General features: G+C 44.9%; 1 long non-coding RNA gene across 1 annotated transcript in view; it reads left to right on the top strand.

Annotated features, from left to right (window-relative positions):
• Positions 1-573: 573 nt before the first annotated feature.
• The window catches only part of LOC138302114 (uncharacterized), an 85,249-nt gene continuing 62,913 nt past the window's right edge, over positions 574-22,909 (top strand). The window contains exon 1 of the long non-coding RNA XR_011205281.1: positions 574-649. This is a non-coding gene — a long non-coding RNA (uncharacterized lncRNA). The remainder of the gene's footprint in view (positions 650-22,909) is intronic.

The raw sequence follows: 22,909 nt of genomic DNA, 5'->3' as shown, positions 1-22,909 counted from the left end.
CTCTCCTCATTTCTGAGTTTCTGTAATATAATTTGCTCATTGAATCTGAATCTGTCTTATATGCACAATCTTCATATGCATATAGGGTGGAACACTACAAACTGTCAAATAAATTTGGAAATTGGGTTATTTATTATAAACTTGTGGATAAGTGACAGTTTCGGATTTGATATATGTATACCATAGGTGACATTGCACATGGTGCACTCTCTAATTTTGGACAAGGGAATACGGTTCTATGTATAATGTCTTGTGGTGATTGTATTATGTATATTTTCGAGCCTTGAGGAAGTCAAGGTGTCAAGGTCAGGCGAAGCACGTGTTGGCTGGAAGCATTTGACAAAGAGAATTACTTCAAAGAATCTCTATTGAATGTATCATGGTTGAACTTTGGTCCTGTGTATGAGTGTGCTTGGAAACACTTTAAAATAAAATAAAAAGTTGAATGTTATTGTAGCCAGTGACTAGAAGACTCCAACAAGGATGACATTACCACAAACTGTTCTCCTGAGTGTCCCACAACTTGATGAATTTGCTCTTTTCTTTGTCTCATTTCCCTTTCCCCTGCCTGACAGCCTCATGGCTATAGTTATTGGGAAATGACACCTCAACAGATCCACATCGCTCCCACAGGATCAAGAGCAATAAGGTTAGTGCTTCAGTGAATTACACTGCTATACATATGTTAAACATATGCTATGCATACATGCACTTTGGGGTTGAAAGTGGTTCTTCGTGGGACTTCTTCCCCCTATCATGTTTATGACATTTGTTGTCTGCTCAGTGAATATGTGTGTCATTCCTTAAAAGTACATTTTAATTTTGCAGGGAATAGCATTGCATGCTTAACTTTAGTAGCCTGGAGCATATTTTTGACCTTCGGATATGTTTGTCTTGCTCATGCCAAATTCTGGACTGTGCCTGTCTGTCCTGTGCCTCTGCTGCAAACTCTGGATACATGCCTGTCTTTTGAACTTGAAACTGGAGTTCTCCCTACTACCTGGAAGGAAGTGTTTCACTCTCTAAAGTAGCGAACTTTCTGTGGGCCCGTTCAATAATAGAAGTTATTGGGGAGCTTGTACTACCAAATAATATTATTGTGAGAGCAACTGCAACCTCATTTAAACATCCCATTAATGATGAATGTAGCACCCCACAATATGTATGATTTTCTGGGGAGATCTTGGATCTAAACCCTGATTTGTGCCCTGATGAGTAAGACAATTTTATTTATTTGCAGCAGGGATTAATTTGTGGATGGGGCTACTCCCATTGGATATCCTTCTGTCCGCCATGTTAATTTTAGTGGTTTGCTGATGAAAACCTTTATGTAATTTGATTAAATGCAATAGTCACGAGTGTCAATTTTGTTACTGACATTCAGAGGCTACCCTTCTACTTCAAGTATTATTTTTTTGTATGTAACACATTTTGTTGCTTTTGTACATGCTGCCATTTCCATTACTAGGTTAACCTAAGAACTGTCCAAGGGAACCCTCTGCATCCACCAATCTCAAATCAAATGTATACATACACCTACAAATGTGAATTTAAGGTTATTCAATTATATAGTCTGAATATCTGAGCCCCCCTCCACCCCCACACTTTAATAAGCTTTTCCGGGCAACCTCTCCATTTATGTACAAATTGTTCTCCTTTGGCAAAGTAGTCCACTCCATGGGACCATTCAGTCAGTGTGAGTGCTGTTATAGATCTCCAATGTCTTGCCAAGTCTCTCTTGGTTATGAGGAAACCCATGCCCACTAGTAATCTGGTGCGCCTTCTACTTCCCCACTTGTTCATCAGACCAAGTATTATCATCTTGGGTTCCATTTCTATTTGTCTCCTCACTACTTGGCACAGGGTGCTATTTTTTTGTATTTTAGGGCAGTCCCATATCATATGAAAGAAAGTTACCTGTTATGCACCACATTGCTGGCAACAAGGGCCCATGGCTGGTTTCCTCTGGCTCTGTGTCAGGGGGCTATAATTTACCTTATGCAGTTAATAAAGTTGAATCAGCCTCAGTCTCATAGAGGCGCTACTACTTTGAATGCCATTTTAGACTCCACCCAGTCTTTTTCCTCCGTTACACCTATATCTTGTTCCTATATCATGTTCCTAGTGTGACATGAGAGTTAACATGTGGTCTGTAGTGGTTTAACCACAGCAGAGTACATTTGGGAAATCCTTTTCTCGCTATAGCTTTCCATAGTGATGCGTGCCTCTATGGGATTATGAGCAGGTAGGGCCTGCAGTTCCTAATGGTATGTTTCCAAGGCGTGACACAACTGTAAGTATCTGTAAGCGTGTTTTGTGAATGTTGTATGTGGCTGCTAACTGTTGAAATGTAAATGTGACGTTGCTCTCCCAGGCATCACCCAGTTTTGAAATTCCATTTGCATCCCATTGGCAGAACTCATTTAACTGTGCCCTGTGTGGGTGCCAATTCCCATGCCCTAGAGGTGTTTCCTCTGTCTGCAACCCATGCTACTTGGTCCATCACGTTCACCAGTGCCAGCAATAAGGGAGCTGGAGAGAGACCAAGAGATTTCTGTAGGTGAGCACCACATAGTAAATTAAGGACTCCATGTTGGTTGATGGCCAGAAGTTTGCAGTCTATCGCCGGATCGGTTCTATCAGCAAAAGTGAAGTAATTGATGGACACCTGACCAGCAATAGTAAAGATGTATGTTCACTAGACCAAGGCCTCCGTCATAAGGACCAGTTACCAGTTCGGTGAATTCGTTCCTCAGTTGGTGACCTGCCCATAGGAATTGGGTGATTTCTGACTGCAGTGTTTGAAAGAATAATCTGGAAATGTCATATGGGAGATTTTGAAGGACAGAAAGCATGCGTGGAAGTGATGTAATTTTGAATTAGGCAGTGTTCCAAGTGATTGACAAATGCGTACCTATGTGTTTGAAGCTCTAGTCTGTCCATTGTAAATTGGTCATGGTCCTTATGTCTTCATGTGTTCCACTTACCTGGATGTATGTTGATTTAGTCCAATTGACTTTCATACCGGAGGCATCAGCATAAATTTGGAGCATTTGTATTAGTCTGGCAAGGAGGTTTCTGGATTCATAAGATACAGCCGGACTTCATCAGCATAAAGCAATATTCTATCTTCTATGTGAGTAGTCCACCGGATGCCACTGAACTGTACATCACATCTGATCCATTCAGGCATGGACTCCATTACTAATGCAAAAATTTGGGGCGAGAAGGGGCAGCCCTGTCTTGTACCTCTTTTAATTGCGAAGGCTGAGCATAGCACCTCATTCACTCTGGCCTGTGCCCAGTTATGAGAATATAAAAGTATTACGCACTTGCAGGAGAGGGGTACCAAAGCTCATGCACCCAAGTAAGCGGAACATGAAGGTCCATCTGACTAAGTCGTAGGCCTTTTGGAATTCAATAGACATCAGGGCAGGGCAATTGGACAAGCCTGCTGACAGAGCAATGGCCATGTAAAGGTGTCTCAGGCAGAAATGTGTGCTGCAGTCGGATTAAACCCAATGTGATCATTGTGTATGATAGTTCCAATCATTGCCACCAATCTATTGGTCAGAGCTTTTGCCAGGATTTCCACCTTTAAGTTAATGAGGGATAGAGGCATGTATGATTTTCAAGTGGATACCCATTAAGCCACGTGTGGTATTTCCTGCGGAGAGTTACTGGATTGCATAATTTCTTCCTCTGTAAGTGGTTCTTCCAGCACCATTCTGTCCTCATTGGTCAGTCTGAGTGTTATCAGGTCTTCCACTATTGGGTGGTCATGCTTGGCTGCGACCATTTACTGGTGTGCATATAGGTGAGTATAATAATTAGCAAATTCCTGAGCTAGCGTTTCGGAGTCTGAGTAGCTCTGTTCCATGAGAGAGAGGGTAGTGGTAAACAACCTGAGTTCTATATCCCTATTGGCCAACCAGTAGAGTACTTTTGCAGCCTTGTCCCTGACTTCATAAATGTTGTACTTGGTCACTGTATGGGACAAGGATGCTGAGTTAGAAGCTTCTGTAGAAGTGACAACCACAACAACTACACTCAGTGGCGTAGCTGCTGATCTGTGGATCTGGCCAAATCCCATGTTGGCTGTGGCTGTCACTGATTTTAGAGCTGCAATTTATTGGTGCCTTTGTTATTTAGCTGCAGCCTGGTTAGAGATCGCCCTAGCCCTTAGTACTGCTTTTATGGCCTCCCAGAATGTAATTGTATTTTTGTTAAGTGTAAGAAAATCAATGAGCTGTTCTTATATATTCCTCAAATTCGATATCTCAGAGCCACTGGGTGCTTAGGTGCCACTGTCTTGGCTGCCTAGCGCCTCCAACTGCAGTTTTGTCAGTATAGGTGTGTGGTCTATAGGAGCTCAAGCGAGTACATGTACATCTATCAGTTAGTGTGTGGCAATGGACGGCATAAAAGAGTAGTCAAGCCTAGAAGAGGATGTATGGGAGTGTGCATAGAGCATACATTGCTTAGTCTCAATGTTGAGTAGAGGCAATGTATCTATGAGGGCTAGCAATTGTGTCCATTTCCCCAGCACCCTGAGGACGTATGCTGTCTGTGTCTAAGTCCGGCACCCTAAATGAGCCGAAATCACCACCCACGATAGTGTGCTCCGCTGGGGAGTGTAGTAATGCTGGGGTTAAGGCCTGGAGTCTAGCGTCACTAAGAGTAAGGGGAGCATAGACGAACGCTATGGTCCGCCGGCCTCACTCAGTTCTCCCTCCATTATCACAAATGTGCCCAAATGATCATACTAAGTCATTAGGGTGGCTCTGGTGCCGCTCGGGGGCCCAGAATCAACTGCAGATTTTCCCTCACTGTCGCTACCCGTACTGTATCACCTATTGGGACAATTCCGGTCTGACGCTTTTGATGTTGTATTCAGTTAATCCTAGAGCCCCTCGATCTGCGCTGTTGCTACTGATCCTGTTGCTCTTTAAGATGCTGGGCATTTTTGCTAAACCTGTGTCCCAGTCTCCACATGTCAAGATAGTCCGATACTGCCTGTAGTGATTCAAAGAAATGAGAGTTCCCATCATGGATGGCGTTTAATTCCTCTGGATACATCAACATGTATTTTAGTTGCATTGCCTTCAGTTTGTGTTTCACAGCTATGAAGGATCTTAGTAGCCGCTGGTATTGTGATATAATTAGGATAGTTGCTGACATGAGTCAAATCTAATTGAAGATCTGCATATATTCAGGTTTGCCATAGTATGCTGTTCCTCTTGGTGTAGTTGAGTAGTCTTATGATCAGAGGATATAGGTGTGCCCCCTTGAACCCTCTCAACCATGATACAGGTGGATAAAGCCACCTCTGGCACTTAAGAATTTGTAAGGAACAATAAGGGGTCAGTGCTTTCTACACATTTCTCAATTCTGACTAGGCATAGGTTATTCCATTGAGATTTACCCTCAGCATCTTCCACGCTGCGTTCTAGGAAAGCTACTTGTACGGATTATATTCCAACAAACTCTGCCTAATTCAAATTCTTTATTCTTCCATGAGACATCTCCAGCAGAGTTGTACTGCTCTCCAACCTTCTTGACTTTGTCTCCCACATTCCATCTGATGTCATAACTCTCTCACTACATTCTAACATCATTATTCCACTGAACATGCCATGTCTCCACATATCTCCTCCCTTATATACAGATCAAACACTATATGTTAACACTAAAATACTTACTGATAACTTATCAAATAATTCATATTCATGTCAAATCTTTACACAGTTTTATACGTTTGTACGTTTTGTTATAGTGTTGTATGTTGTTACATTAAAGGTAGTAATAGAAGACGTAATACTTTAACACAGTGTAACTTTAGATACATTTCTCATGCCTCATGTTGCTCCATTTTGTAAAAATACTACATTGTGTCTGACTTCCTTCACTCTTTGCAGAACAAAGTATTTACTTTCCCCTTTGTAGGCAACTCCTCACTTCCTTATGACAACAACCCAATCTCCACTTTGTACTTGGCACCTTTTGACACTCTTTCTTCTGTTACAATAGTTCACATTTTTCTCTTGCATATCATTAACTTTTTGTTTTATTATTTCACAATCAACTTTTATCATTTTCTTTTCTCTTGACCACATAGGGCACTCTTTTATCCCTGGCTCCGTTCCCTTCAAAGCTACAAAAGGTGAAACACCTGTTACAGAATGTGGAGTTGTTCTGTGCGACCACATCATCCTCCTCAACTCTTTTCTCCGTGGAAGATGATTTGCTAAAGATAGCTGTTTGTTTTCCATCACAGTACGGTTTATTCTTTCTACCAATCTATTTGCTTGTGGTCAGAATTGGGCGAACCTTTCATGAGTTATTCCTATCCTGTTCAAATATTCGGTCATTTCCCTAGATACAAATTGTACTTCGCTATCTAATACAATTATTTTAGGTATTCCTTCCTCCATAGAAACGTCCTCCAGAAAATCAATTACTCCAGTCGTATTCCAATTTTCCATTGTTTTTTACCACAAACTACTTAGTGTGATAATCCACTAACACTACTATGTATTTATGCCTCGCCCCTAACATAGAAAATGGAATTATAAAATCAATGGCCTACTTATTCCAAGGTCTTTACAGGACTTCCATGACTGCTGATGGAGTTTGTCTTATTGTTTTAGTCTTGTCACTATTTGCACATGTGACACAATTCCTTACTCTCTCTTCTCCTTCTTGATCCATTCCAGGCCACCAGCATGATTGTCTCACTTTTCTCTTCATCAATCCCCGACCCAGATGTCCTTCTTGCATAATGTCAATAATACGTCCACAAACCCCCTTTGGAGAAAGCAATTGATTTCTCCTCATTAATTTGCCATTGACTATACTCAATTATTCCCATTACTTTAAAGTAATCACCTATATCACTGCTAACTCCATCTTCATCCTTCCAACCAGCCACAACTCTTTCCTTAGCCTTCTTCATGACAGAATCTTTTTCTTTAGCAACATCCCATTCCTCTACAGATAGCCATCTGCTCTGGATCCATTCTTCCTTCACCTGCAATCACATCTTCAACAGCTTTCTTTACATCAATCGGCATCCTTGATAAATATTCTGCCACCACATTCTTACTACCCATAACAAATTCTACTTCAAAGTTATAATCCATAATGGACCATACCATCTTGAAATGCATGGAGTAATGTTCCTTTCCAAACCTCTCCCTCCTTTAAAAATATGTCAGGGGTTTATGATCAGTTCTTACCTTAAAAGGTATACCCTACAATTAAACTTAAAATGGTTTAAGGGCCTCCCTCTCTATTACAGAATATGCCTTTTCCGCTTCTTGTAACCTTCTGGATGCAAATCCAACCACATATATATGTGGCCTGTTTGTCACAAATGCATCAATGCCAACATTGCTAGCATAATTTTTCCTTTAACATCAAAATGCACCAATATGGGAGTCTGAATGATACATTTCTTTATTTCTCCAAACCCATGTTCACAATCCCTATTCCAAATAAATTCTACCCCCTTCTTTATTACCTTCCTTAGGGGTTCCACAATCTCTGTTAAGTTTTTCACAAACTTTGAACAATACTCCGCCAGTCCTAGAAACGACTTCAACTCATCTTTGGTATTAGGCTTTGGTGCTTTTTCTATTGCTTCTACTATGCTCTTCTTGGGTCTGATTCCGTTACTGTTTATGACTGTAGGAGGCTGGCCTGGCTTATAGTGGGTACCTTGTGGTACTTACACCCTGTGCCAGGTCCAGTTATCCCTTATTAGTAGAATAGAGGAGTTTCTAGCAGCTTAGGCTGATAGAAGGTAGCTATGGCAAAGCTTAGGCTGAACTAGGAGACATGCAAAGCTCCTACTGTGCCACTCATATCATATAGCACAATATCATAAGAAAACACAATACTCAGAGTTACTAAAAATAAAGGTACTTTCTTTTTATGACAATATGCCACAAGTATCTCAGTGAGTACCCTCAGTAAGAAGGTAAGTAATATACACAAGTTATATGTACACAAACCCAAAACAGGTAAGTAATAGTAAGAAAAGTAATGCAAACAGTGTAGGGTTACAAAAGGATGCAATAGGTGAACATAGGTCTAGGGGCTACACAAACCATATACTCCAAAAGTGGAATGCGAATCACGAATGGACCCCAGACCTATTTGAGCTTGTAGAGGGTCACTGGGACTGTAAGAAAACAGTCAGGGTGTCCAAGATACCCCACCCCAAGGCCCTGAAAAGTAGGAGTAAAGTACACCTACTACCCCAATAGAACACAATAGTCTTGATAGGGGGATTCTGCAAGAACCACAAACACCAGCAAAGCACTGAAGACGGATTCCTGGACCTGAGGACCTGCAAGGCAAGGGGACCAAGTCCAAGAGTCGCGATAGTGTCCAGGGGGGCAGGACCTCAGGAACCCCGGATGAAGGTGCAAGAAGGCTGCCTCCAGATGGAAGAAGCTTAGGATTCTGCAACAACAAAGAGAGCTAGGAACTTCTCCTTTGGATGGAAGATGTCCCAGGGCGTGCTGGAGGTTGCAGAAGTGTTCCCACGCAGACATACCGCAAACAAGCCTTGCTAGCTACAAGGGTCGCTGTAGAGGTTTTTGGGTGCTGCTGGGGACAAGGATGTCGCCCCTTGGAGGAGAAAACAGAGGGGGTGCTCAGCAACTCAGGGAGCCCCCACAGAAGCAGGCAGCACCCGCAGAAGTACCGGAGCAGGCACTTAGAAGATTTGTGAACCAGATCTGGCTCAGAGTCACAAAGGAGGGTCTCACGATGTCGGAGTCCAACTCAGAGGGTTGAGCACTGCAGGACGGAGTGCCGGGGACCCAGGCTAGGCTGTGCACAAAGGGATCCTTGGAGAAGTGCACAGAAGCCAGAGCAGCTGCAAATCACGCAGTACACAGGTTTGCAGCCTAGCGTGGGGAGGCAAGGACTTACCTCCACCAAACTTGGACTGAAGGATCACTGGACTGTGAGAGTCACTTGGATAGAGATCTTGTGTTCCAGGGACCACGCACGTCAGGATGAGAGGGGACCCAGAGGACCGGTGATGCAGTCTTTTGATGCCTGTGTTAACAGGAGGAAGATTCCATCGACCCACAGGAGATTTCTTCTTGGCATCCAGTGCAGGGTGAAGGCAGACAGCCCCCAGAGCATGCACCATCAGGAAACAGTCGAGAAAGCCAGCAGGATCAGGCGCTACAATGTTGCTGGTAGTCATCTTGCTACTTTGTTGCAGTTCTGCAGGCATCCTGGAGCAGTCAGCGGTCGATCCTTGGCAGAAGTCGATCTGTGCCCATCAAAGCATTTCCAGAGGCTGGGGGAGGCTACTCCTTCCCAGCCCTTCACACCTATTTCCAAAGGGAGAGGGTGTAACACCCTCTCTCAGAGGAAATCCCTTGTTCTGCCTTCCTGGGCCGGGGCTGCCCAGACCCCAGGAGGGCAGAATCCTGTCTGAGGGGTTGGCAGCAGCAGCAGCTACAGTGGAAACCCCGGAAAGGCAGTTTGGCACTACCTGGGTTCTGTGGTAGAGACCCGGGGGATCATGGAATTGTCCCCCCAATACCAGAATGGTATTGGGGTGACAATTCCATGATCTTAGACATGTTACATGGCCATGTTCGGAGTTACCGTTGTGACACTATACATAGGTAGTAACCTATGTATAGTGCACGCGTGTAATGTGTCCCGCACTCACAAAGTCTGGGGAATTTGCCCTGAACGATGTGGGGGCACCTTGGCTAGTGCCAGGGTGCCCACACACTAAGGCCCATATTTATACTTTTTTAGCGCCGCATTTGCGTAGTTTTTGGACGCAAAATCGGCACAAACTTACAAAATACAGCTGTATTTTGTAAGTTTGCGCTGTTTTTGCGTCAAAAAACTTCGCAAATGCGGCACTAAAAAAGTATAAATATGGGCCTAAGTAACTTGGCACCCAACCTTCACCAGGTGAGGGTTAGACATATAGGTGACTTATAAGTTACTTATGTGCAGTGAAAAATGGCTGTGAAATAACGTGGACGTTATTTCTCTCAGGCTGCAGTGACAGGCCTGTGTAAGAATTGTCTGAGCTCCCTATGGGTGGCTAAAGAAATGCTGCAACTCATAGGGATCTCCGGGAACCCCAATACCCTGGGTACCCAAGTACCATATACAAGGGAATTATATGGGTGTACCAGTGTGCCAATGAGAATTGGTAAATTTAGTCACTAGCCTGCAGTGACAAATTTAGAAAGCAGAGAGAGCATAAACACTGAGGTTCTGGTTAGCAGAGCCTCAGTGATACAGTTAGGCACCACACAGGGAACACATACAGGGCACATACTATGAGCACTGGGGTCCTGCCTAGCAGGACCTCAGTGACACAAGGGCTAAAACAACATACATACAGTGTAAAATGGGGGTAACATGCCAGACAAGATGGTACTTTCCTACAATGACATGTCCTAAGTAAGTACCTCGTGTTTTCTAATTTCACATTTTTCTTTCTTGATGATTAATTTGTGTTTCTCGAACCTTTTCATTACTTCATTGAACAACAAATCATGTTCATCTGCACTTTTCCAAAAACAACAAGTGATGGATGGAATGCTGAACATTGTCAAACATTCACCCCCAGTACAGTGATCTGGGCCTAAATCCATCGTTTTTTTGCTGCCCCTGCCATTCCAGTTTGGACCCAGCCATATGCAAATCAGTCTTGACCCTGTTCCCCCATGGGAACAGTCCAGCCCGAACTGCTAGGCCAGGTCTTCCCTGGACTGGAAACAAGCATCCTGGGACCGGTTTCGGGGTTTCACCCCTCATCAGCCAGGCTAGCTTGAATCCAGTGGCATGGGAAGCACGGGACCCACGTCTGGGCATACCCTTCCCACTTAGGGCGACAAAGCAAAAACAACAAGTGATGGACGGAATGCTGAACATTGTCAAACATTCACCCCCAGTACAGTGATCTGGGCCTAAATCCATCGTTTTTTTGCTGCCCATGCCATTCCAGTTTGGACCCAGCCATATGCAAATCAGTCTTGACCCTGTTCCCCCATGGGAACAGTCCAGCCCGAACTGCTAAGCCAGGTCTTCCCTGGACTGGAGACAAGCATCCTGGGACCGGTTTCGGGGTTTCACCCCTCATCAGCCAGGCTAGCTTGAATCTAGTGGCATGGGAAGCACGGGACCCACGTCTGGGCATACCCTTCCCACTTAGGGCGACAAAGCAAAAACAACAAGTGATGGATGGAATGCTGAACATTGTCAAACATTCACCCCCAGTACAGTGATCTGGGCCTAAATCCAACAGGGTCAAGACTGATTTGCATATGGCTGGGTCCAAACTGGGGTGGCATGGTGAGCAAAAGAACGATGGATCAAACCCAGATCTATGACTGGGGGTGGGTGTTTGACAATGTTCAGCATTCCGTCCATCACTTGTTGTTTTTGCTTTGTCGCCCTAAGTGGAAAGGGTATGCCCAGACGTGGGTCCCGTGCTTCCCATGCCACTGGACTCAAGCTAGCCTGGCTGATGAGGGGTGAAACCCCGAAACAGGACCCAGGATGCTTGTTTCCGGTCCAGTGAGGACCTGGCTTGGCAGTTCGGTCTGGACTGTTCCCATGAGGAACAGGGTCAAGACTGATTTGCATATGGCTTGGTCCAAACTGGGGTGGCATGGTGAGCAAAAGAACGATGGATCAAACCCAGATCTATGACTGGGGGTGAGTGTTTGACAATGTTCAGCATTCCGTCCATCACTTGTTGTTTTTGCATCTGCACTTTTCCACCACAATCAATATATCATGTTGAAAACATAGTACTTGCTTCATATCTTCAAAGATAATTTCCATTATTTTTTGGAACACCACAGAGGCTGAGGCTAATCCAAAAGGCATTCTTTTGTAATGAAAGCTCCCAGCGGTGTTACAAAAGATGTAAAATGTCTAGATTGCTCACATAAGTTAACCTGATGGTTTGCGGATGACATATAGAGAACATTAAACATCTCTCCTTTTCCCTCCACTGTTAACATTTCAGATATATTAGGAAGTGGCTGCGTGTCCATCCAAATGTTTCTATTAAGCAGCAGCAGTTTCTGTGTGAGGGTGTTGGGGCTCCGCCCCCTTTACTTTCACCTCCCACAGCCAGACATTACAAAAGTTAAAACAAACTCTCTTAATAATCTGTAAAAAAAAAAAAAATAATGCACACACCTTTTGTTTGGGGCGGCCCGTGGCTGCTGTTGCCGTGAACCTAAGTCTTATGTCACGTGTCACTGGCAGCAATGGGAGTCAGACCATGTGGACGCCATCGTTCATTTGTAGCTCCAGAGTTTCCTAAAATTGTTATTCTCTTTCCAGCATATCCTACAGCCTTTATGTCCTCTTTGATTAACTGAGAATTCTGCACCCCTGCCCATTTAGCTTCATAAGTTTCCTTTGATATGAGAGTGAATAAGCTTCCTGAATCTATTAACACATTTGTGGGTATATCATCCAAATGTATCTGACAATGGGGTTTCTTTAATCTATCAGTACTCTCTGGTTTCACTCCTTGTACTCCCATTGTCGTCTCTATCTTGCACCGATCTGCTTCATTTGACTGTTCCAATTTTCCATTCACAGTTAAAATCATCTCACGCTTGTCCTGATCTTCCTAGTCTACTACTTGTATCCTTCCATTCCTCTTTTGCCACGCACATTTTGCTAGATGCAATATGACCTGGAGCATCACAACAAAAATATTTCACCTCTCTCCATCCAAAAGTTTTCTGCTTCAACTCTGTCCCCACCTTGGATGTCTCTATGTTTTCTTTCACATTTTTATTACTCACCTTACTTGTTTCCTTCCCACTCTCATGTTTAACTTAATTTATTGCAGTGCTGTATGTTCCATCCCTTTAGCTATTTCTATAGCTTCTATAGCTTCCTCCATATCAGGATTTTTCATTAGTACTTCATTAATACTTTTTCTTTTATTTTCTTGCTGTATGCATATCTTACTATTTGGTCTCTTATTAAAGAGTCAGTTAATTGTTCAAATCAGCAAGACAGTGTGAGGCCTCTCAGCGCTGCCCGTATGATACAATATCCTCGTCCTCCCTTTGTACTCTTGAAAATAACTAATGGCATTCCGGAACTAAATTATTTTTAGGAGTAAATTGAATGTCTAACATTTGCATTAACATGTCAAACACATTAGTAGGTTGACCATCACCCATTCCCAAGTATATTTCTTATAGATATTCAAAAATCCTCCTTCCTTCAAATCCTGCGTGATGTAGTAAGATGGCCTGAGGTGGTACATATCGGCTCCCCAAATTGTTGTTAATATTTTCTTCCATTGTTTCAAAGGAAAAGATGGATCCCTCGGTGTTGACAAAAATATATTTCTAAACCTGAAATAATCAGTTTTTAACAAAATAAACTAAAATATCAATCCAAAATAATAACTTAATATAACAAATTAATATAGAAAACTAACACAATTATCTAATATAACAACCTAAAATAATAACCATCCATGAATTAATCTTGCATTAATTCCAAAACGTATGTTTATACATTCCGTTTCTAGTTTTTTTTTTCCTTTTTGACAGAAATAGTCCTATCTCTACTGTCATTAGTGACTTCAGGTTTCCCAAAGGAGGAGTAGGCCTTTGTTAATTATGATGAACTGACAAGGTCGAGCCTTGCCCAACAGGTATTGTCGCCAGCAATGGATTTTTAGACTTTTCCACTGTTTAAGGATGTCTCAAGCTGCTTTATAATCATTAAAGCAGTCATCGGATAGCAGCTGATTGCAGGTCGTTTTGCTTCCATCCTGCGTTCATTTGCACCACTCTACTGTGCTTGCTGGTGCAGCAGCGCGTTGAGTCGCTCTGCTGGCGTTCAATCACTTCATCGGATAGCAGCTGCTTGTGTTGTCTCGTGCTGGCTTGGCCATCCCACACTTGTTTGTGCTGCCAATTTTCTGCACTAGGTCACACACAACTTCTACATGTGGTAGTTGCTCAGGCTAGTCCACCCACTCTGTGCCTCGTGCCAATAACGGCACCATAACCATTTTATATAGGGGCTGTGTTACTTTGTGTCCATATGAGGGAATCAAAGGTGTCTCACTCTTCTCCAGCAGTGAAGACAGTCTCCAGTCAGGGCAAAATGTGACAGCTCCCCCCCTCATCTGACCCACACCCCAGAGGTGGGCATCAGCAGGTCCAGAGCAGCTTGTTGTGTAGGCTCTCATTATTCTAATGAGACTACAGGATTTGGGCGGCAGAATCCCTTGCACTGTGGGGGACTGAATCCAACCCACTACAGGTGACACCGGTCGGCCCAATCCGGGTTTTGCTCCGGCTAACTAGCAGTGCCTCATATCCACCCAAGAGCAGCGATGATTGGGCAGCCAAGCGCATGACACAATTGATTCCTCAGGGAAATCGTGGTCACTCAGGTCACATCCGTTTCTCTCATTTACATTAGTCTCACATATACAAGGACAGTCAGAGGCAGTATATATTTCAAAAAGGTTTTACTGAGGTGACTGCATCTTAGATAATAAAGCATGTACTGCAATAACCAGAATGATAAAGCATGACAGTGTGACAACTGTGACAAGGAGAGTGAAGCATAAAAATAACACTACCATATTGTCACTAAAGTCATTAGAATAATTCCTACCTGGGCTATATTAGAGCACAGCATGTTAAGCTATATTTCTGCCCTTCAGGTTCCCCTGGGAAGATATCATCCCTCATACCTGAGCAAGAGGCCTGTAGTCCGCATAAGCAGCTGTAGTGAAGCGTTCAGCAATCAGCATACAGTAGTGGTCATCTGTCTGGAATCTCCCTCTAACGTGTATGGGACAGAGAACTGTTTTTACTATAAAACAGCTGATGTTCTGAGAAAGTGTCCCTACGCAAGGATGTGTATGTTTCTATGAACACTAGAGACAAAGCGTTACCACGTTTACTGGCAACCTATCTTACTGCAGCCTTTAGAAAAGCACAGAGTAAAAGAAATGTCTTGTTTAAGAACGCAGTGCTGACCTAGGCAAAGAACAGCTAGCTAGAGGGAAATAAAACAAGACTGCAAATGTGGCTATTGTTAAAATAATAAACAAAGCTAAACAAAAATATATCTAGGTTAAAGTGCACAGCTGCTGGCCTAGTTCGCTAAAATAAGGTGTATGAAGCTACAACTAAAATGGCTATACAACAAGCTAAGCCTCCACTGTCCACAGAAGAGCCTCCGGACACTGGTGTAAACGCTGCAGAGAGAAGTCGCTGCCAGTCACCCAAATGTTTCAGTTGGTCTGGTGGGGGATCCACACCCCTAGGAAGTGGAGTTGATTCAGGAAAAATGCCTCAGCCCAGATGTTAGAAATTGAGTCTAAAGTTGACAGAGGTATGCACCCTGCCTAAGTAGGGACCACAATCATAGTCAGGGTAAGTCAGATACACACTTAGATTAACCTGTGTTCACCCTCTGGCAGCTTGGCACAGAGTAGGCAGGTGTATCTAAAGACGCAATGTGTAATGTATTTGTGCAAAACACACACACACAGTAGCACAATGAAAACACCACAAAAAGACTCCACACAGGTTTAGAAAATAGAGAATATTTATCTGAGTAAAGCAATACTAAAACTACAAAAACATAATCAGTAAAAGTCGAGATATTAATTTTTAAAGATGAAATCAGGAATATTGCTTAAAAGTCACTATCAGTCAAAAGTTTATTTGAGGTCATGGGGGACCAGCGCAAATACAAAGTTCAGGCCGACCTCGATGGAGGATAAGCCGGCTACAGAACCCATGCATGGTCCGCTGAAAAAGTATCTTGGATGGAGCAAGTGACGACGTCAAGGAGCAAATGTGAAGGCAATACAGTGATATTTTACACGCTTTTGGGTCCCACTTCGGCATCCAGCTCCGTAGAGATGAATGCAAGGTGTCGTCATCGAGCTGCACAAAGCATCATTGTTGGGCTGAGCAGGCTGTGAATCCGCTGTTATTGAACAGCCTTTGCATTGGCTTTGAAGGGGCTATGCTTCTATTTCAACTGGTGCAGTGGTTGCGATGCATCAGTTTGTAGCAGGAAGCTGCTGCAAAACCCACTTCCGAAGCCCAGGACTGGAGGGGGCCCCTCATTCAAGGGTCAGACTAACAAATGTCCAGCAGTAAGTGGAGAGTTGTAGGCAGTGTTTGATGTCCCTGAGACTGCAGAAGAACAGGGGGCAAGCCAGGAAGCCCCTGAAGTCACTCTCGGTTCAAGCGAGATGGGTGCAGCCCTTATCCTTGCCAGGGCACCAATCAACAGGCTGCAGGGCAGCTCAGCAAAGCCAAGAAGCAATTCTTTGGAACAGTCTGTTCTGACAAAGTGGCAGTCTTTACAGAGCAGCAGTCTTTACTTCAGCACGGTTCTTCCCAGGCCCAGTAGTGTACTGATTTTGTAGGGCCAGAGACCCAGTACTTTAACCCAAATATGCCTTTGAAGTGGGGGTGCCTTCCAAGCAGCTCCTTGAAGTGCACAAAGATAATTTCTTCCTAGCCTGGCTCCAGACTACCTTTAGGGGGTAATCAGCCATTTGTGTGGGGACAGGCACGTCCATGTTGAAGTGTAAGTGTTATCCCCCCCACTCCTCCATCCCAGTAAGACCCAACAGAATGCAGATGAGTCCTTTGTCACATCTACTCTTTCTGAATTTCTGGCTGTCTAGAAGGAATTCACAAAGTGTTACTGTCACCTAACCCAGACGTGTATTAGAGACAGGCTGCAAGGCACACAGAGCAGTAAGAGCAGAGATATGCCCACTTTTTAAAAGTGGCATTTCTAAAACAGTATTGTTAAATCTGACTTTACCAGTAAAGAGGATTTATCAATACCATTTCAATTATGTGAAACTGAAACATGATGTAACTACTCCTTTCAGATTGGGAACTACAGCTTAAAAGTTTATTAAGGTATTCCTAGACAAAACTACACAACCACACCAATATCACTAACAAGCTGAGACACTCAAACCAATACAAATACACAACAACACATACAATGGTCAAATACAAGAAATTACAGTGATCTTGAATGAGAAAATGCATAGAAATAAACATTGTACAGCACATAATCGATGTAATGGAGTCTTACCTGTAAACAAAAAGACTCAACAAATGTATTGTTAGAATATCAACAGGAATTCTGTTGGCCAGATTTATATAAATTAAAAAAATGATTTAAATATTAAAAAGAAGAAAAAAAAAACACCAAGTAAGGCCCTTAGACCAGTCCAATGTCCAAAAGCCTTTAAGGCACAGTTTGCCTGGCAAAGTCCCTGACTTGACTCCTGAAAGCCTAAAGGCCTCCACAAGGTAGGGGCATCAATGGGGCAGGCAGGCACCTCAAGGGTATGTGGTTGGTGGTGGGGTTTTGGATTTGAGAGGGGGGGTCCTTGGGCTTTGGCTTGGGAGAGGGTCCTTAGGCTTTGGTTTGGGAGGGGTGGGGGTTTTACCTTTAGTTTGGACGGAGGGGAAGGGGCTTTGGACTTATGTTTAGGGGCAGGTGATTATTTCTGGGACGGGGAAGGCTTTTTGGTGGGTGGAGGGGCAGCAGAGGTAGAAGGGGGGTCATGAGAGGACTTGGAAGTAGAGGGACTTGCCTGGGGAGGGAGCCATGACGGGGAGGGTCAACACGTGATGGGACAGGCTCAGGGAACAGGTCAAGGTGGGCAAGGAAAGCTTCTTAGGACCACGGGATGGATTGGGAAACTGGTTTGGGAGTGGAGGTAGAGGGAGTGATTGTAGGACGTATAGGTGTGCTGGATATGGGTGCAGATGTATGGCGAGTATGTGTGTGTGAGCTGGAGGAATGTTGAGTGTCTCAGTGCAGGCATTTATGTGTTTTGGGAGGAGGGTGGGCAGAGAGGCTGGGAGAGGACAGACAGGTCTTGTGAATGTATGTTGGGGTGGTGTCTGCATGTAAGGTGGGTGTGCTGCATGTGTCAGTGATGGTTGTTGTGGTGAGGGTGGATGTGGTGCATAAGGGTGCATGTATGAGTGTCTGCTGTTGTGGTGACTGAGGGCAGCACAGAAGTGGTGACAGAAACTGGGAGTGAGGATGCAGTGCTGGCAGGTGTGAGTGGTGATGTGACTGTAAGGAAAGAGGTTTTGGGGAAGACAGGGGAGGTAATGGCTGATATTGTATCTGCTTTTGTGTATTGAGTGTGTGCATACTTGTGATGCAACTTGTGGTGCCTGTGTTTGTCTTTGTGTACCTTGTCTGTTGCTTTGGCTGAGTGCATGTCTGTATGTGTGGCTTGGCTGGGAGAGGGTAGAGGGGTTTGGGATGGGGCACAGGTAGCAGGAGGGAGGGCAGAAGTACTAGGGACACTGGCTGCCATCAGTGAAGAGGCCAGAGCCTGAAATGATCTCTGTAGGCCGTAAATACCCCCCAGATGGGCATTACTCTGTTGCATCTGGGATGCCAGGCCCTGGATGGCATTCACAATGGTTGCCTGCCCTACAGAGTTGGCCTTCAGAAGGTCAAAAGCCTCAGCATTGAAGTCAGCAGGGCTGACTGGGGCAGGGGCTGAGGTGCCTTCGGCGAAGGAGATGCCCACCCTCCTGGGTGAGCGGGCACGGGCAAGTGGGTGTGGAGCTACTGGGTGGGCAATGCTGGTTAGGGGTGTGGCAGACAAGGATGGTGCTGGGCTGGGCCCTTGAAAGTTCCGCACTGCCAGGGAGCTTCCATCAGAGGAGGAATTTATATCTGTTGTATCTGCTCCAGTCTCCCCTGTGGTGCTCCCCTCGCCCTCCAACCCACTGGTCCTCGGCTTTGGTGGTTTCTGCCTTCTGGGTCCCGTGTGTTGCAGTCTCCCCACTCGCTGGTGCCCCTACTCCTTCGCCTGCTGATGCTAATACAGTGTCATACCTACCTGTGTCACCCTTAATGGACATGAATAGATCAGTATTGTAACCAACTTAAGATTATGATTATCCCTGTCATATCCTACAATTTGGCACCTTCCATATGCCATGGCAACCTGTTGCACAGATATCTACCTATCACAGCAACGAATACTTACATCGCAACTGTCTCCTACCTACATTATCTGTTATAGCTACACTAGACATCCTTTATCCTATGGCTAAAACACGTTCCATTCTAAAGCAAACAGTACAGGAAATAAACTGCAACTTACCCTCTTGTGGCTGCTGTGTTGTCCTCAAGGGCCCATCCAACTCCGGGTAGGCCACTGCCAGTATGTGGGCCATTAGGAGGTCAGGGTCCGATGGGCACCCCTTCCTCATTGGGAGGCTGTCCCCAACTGGGCCTCTGTGGTCTTCTGGGCCCAGCGTCTCAGGTCCTCCCATTGCTTCCTGCAGTGGTTGCTCCGCCAGTTATGGACCCCCGTTGTCCATACTTCCTTGGCGATGGCTTTCCTTTCTTTTGATCGGCGCTGACCTGCATGAGAGACACAAAAGAGAAGGCACCTTTATGTAGACCCAACAGCCTACTACATTCTTAGGCCTAAAAACTGTTAACATATCACGATCGTACATGACTTGACATTTGCACAACATTCCCAGCAGTCATATCCGAAGTTACACCCTCCACTGGAATATCCTACATACACATTCTAACACTCTTACATACCCATAGGCCCATATTGGAGGAGAACATGGCGGGCTACGGAGGTCACGTAGCGCGCTAGGGCGCTTTCCTGTTCCGGTTCCTGGGGGCGTGGCAGGTCGTGGCGGCCGAGCGGGCGGCTGTGAATACACGGATGTGCACGCCGCAGCTATTAAGACCTGAGGCAATCTGGAGGACAGCGGGGGCTGTCTGGTGGCACCGGGCCGCGCTGGAGCTGCGCCGGACCCGTAAAAGTGTGGTGCGAATTCCCCTCCGGGGGAATAGCGGCAGCGGTAGCTGCAGCAGCAGAACGGGCGGAGCCGCTCCCGAAAAGTGGCAGCCGGGTGAGCAACCCAAAGAGAATCCGGAGAAGGACGCCAGGAAGAAGACGGTGAGGCAGCGTGGGGTGGGGGCGTTTTTCCTGCCCCCCGTTCCCCTTAACAAGTGTGGAGGGGACGGCTCAGTCGCCCCAGGACAACTCGTCTGTGACTACAGAGGAAAAGGGGGACAAGGGAGGATCAGCAAAAAAAAAAATCCTGAGACCTAAACCGGGGGAAGGAGGCAGGAGTGCGGGGAGGAAAGCGGGGGAGAACAAGCTGAAGGGTAGAGACAAATTGACGCCTTCTCTAAGGTCTTTTTTTAAAGTGAGACCTGAGGTAGTTACACTTACCCTTGGGCAGCCTAGAGTTGCAATGGAGGTTGCCACCAGGCAGGTGGAAAACTCTACGGATGAGGGCAGAGAGGGGTCGAGGTCCCCCCCGCCACGGCCAGGAGAAGATCTGACGGCCCCAGTGCTAGTTCAGTCCCCAAACGATAACCCAGTAGAGGTTCAGGACTTTGCATCTAAGTCAGTAGTGCTGGAGCCTCCTCAGGCTGCCTCGGTGATCCCCCCCTTACTGAGTTCCTCTTTGGAGGCGTTAATCTTGTCCATTTCTGAGGATGTAAAAAAGGGCTTTGCGAATTCAGAAGTAAATCAAGGGGAGATAAAAGAGGTTTGTGCTAATTTAGAAAAGAAAATTGATGGCGTAATGGTAAGAACGCAGGCCCTGGAAGAAGCAATGGGGGGTATGAAGGAGGAGCTGATACAGCATAAGGGTGAGATCGATACATTGAAGAGGAGTGAACAGGCTCTAAAGAACAGGGTGGAGCAGATGGAAAACTATTCTAGAAGAAATAATCTAAAACTGCTGAAAGTGCCGGAAGGCACGGAAGGGAGCGATCTTAAAGCCTTCGTAGTATCATTAATTAAATCAGCTGTGGATCTAGAGGAGACCGAGGATGAAATTGGGAAGGATATTCAGAGAATTCATCGAGACCCCTTTAAGCTACGAACAAACAGTAGTAGACCTCGGAAAATTTTGATAAACTTTCTGTCGTACCAGATGAAGGAAAAGATTTTAACTAGAGCATTGAAACTGAAGTCCTTAAGAGTGAAGGATATTGTGTTTGAGATTAGATCGGACCTATCCAGGGAGACTATGGATAGGCAGTGGGAACTGGGAAAACGGTTGGAGATTTTCAAATCTTTGGGGGTCTCAGTCCAGCTGAAATTCCCAGCCTTCCTTAGGGTCATGTATAACAACAAAATGTATAATATCAGAGATATTAGTGAAGCGGATGAGTTATTGGTGGCGGTCAAAAATGGGCAGGCTACTGAGTAAGGCTGCATGCAATGGTGAAATTCTCCCAGGAACCGGGGGGCGCTCTAATATTTGGATCATTATGGTCCTTAGTTGGGGGGGGTTCTCCACGGGTGGGGGTGGGGGTGAAGGGGGCGGGGAGGGGGAGAAAGGTTTAGGGTGGGGGAGGGGGAGTTGGAAGAAAGTAAAAAGTAGTGCCTCGTTCAGCCCAACCATTTGTTATTCAAGATTAATAGATGGCTAGTAGGGAGGGAAGCCAGAGGGTGCAGAACATACCACTACAAATTCTTTCATGGAATGTTAATGGCTTAAGGGTGCGGGGAAGGAGGGAACGAATATTACAGTATCTGCAGGATTCTACGGCACAAATTTTAGTCTTGCAGGAAACGCACCTCACAAAGGTGGAGTGTACTAACATAATACAAAAACTAAGATGGGTGCGAACATTTACATGTACAGAACACAACTATCATATTAAAGGGGTGGCTATTTTAGTTAAACATGCACAGTTGGGGGGTGAGGGAATCCTGGAGTCTAGATCAGACTTAGCTGGGCGATGGGTGATAGCTAAAATACAATTTGGGGGTCGTAATTTGGTTTTAGCAGGCTACTATGGGCCCAACTGCGACGTTATTGAACCCTTAAAACAGCTTTTTTCTCAGCTTCTGGAATTCTCGGATCCGGTCATTGTGATGGGCGACTTTAATGTGGTATTAGACAACGAGTTGGATAGGCAGAACTGTAAATCACAAGGTATACCTAAGTCACAACAGTTTTTAAGGAGAATGATGAAGGAATTTGGTTTGGGTGATATTTGGAGGCAAAGGGCAGGGAAGAGCAGGGATTTTTCTTTTTTTAATAAGAAATACAGACATGCGTCGCAAATTGATTATTTTCTATTAGATATGCGTTTGAGAGAGGAGGTTAAGAATATTGTGTATCTGCCCTCGCATTTATCAGATCATTCTGCGGTGGTGTTAAATATGTGCTTTCGTCAGATAAGTTGTAGTGCCCGGTGGACGATTGATCGGACATTATTATTAGATCAAGAGGTGTTGTTAAAGCTGCGCAAGGAAGCCGAATTCTTTTTAGTGTAAACTTGGGCTCTGCCCCTTTATCTGTAGTATGGGACACGTTTAAAGCAGTCATCCGCGGGGAGCTAAGGAGTTGTGCCATTCAGAAACATAAACGTCAGAAAGAAGAGATTTCTGCGTTGGAGCAGGAAATGCGAAAATATAAAGCCAAAATAATTGAAGCAGGTGAGACGGAGGCTTTGAGGTCTAGCTGGGATGGGTTGAGAAGTCAGTTGGAAAATATACTACAGGGAAGAATTCAAAGTAAATGGGAAGCAAGTAAACTGGCCCATTTCGAATACGGGGAAAATGCGGGGAAGTTGTTAGCCTGGAAAGGTAAAGCTGACCGGGTTAGGAATTACATTAAGGAGGTTGAAGTGGAGTATACAGGTGAAAAAAGATCAGATGAGGCGGCAATAGAATCGGCCTTCCAAATTTTTTTTCGCAATTGTATTCGGAAAGGTTAGTGGTGGATGAAGGTATGGTAACGGACTGGATAGGGGCTGATAGACTTTTAGGTTTATCATTGCAGGAAAAGGAAGCATTGAACGCCCCAATAACCCCTGAGGAAAT

Source organism: Pleurodeles waltl, chromosome 6 (assembly GCF_031143425.1).
Source record: "Pleurodeles waltl isolate 20211129_DDA chromosome 6, aPleWal1.hap1.20221129, whole genome shotgun sequence".
Taxonomy (NCBI): domain Eukaryota; kingdom Metazoa; phylum Chordata; class Amphibia; order Caudata; family Salamandridae; genus Pleurodeles; species Pleurodeles waltl.
This window is presented reverse-complemented; position numbering and strand designations above follow the sequence as displayed.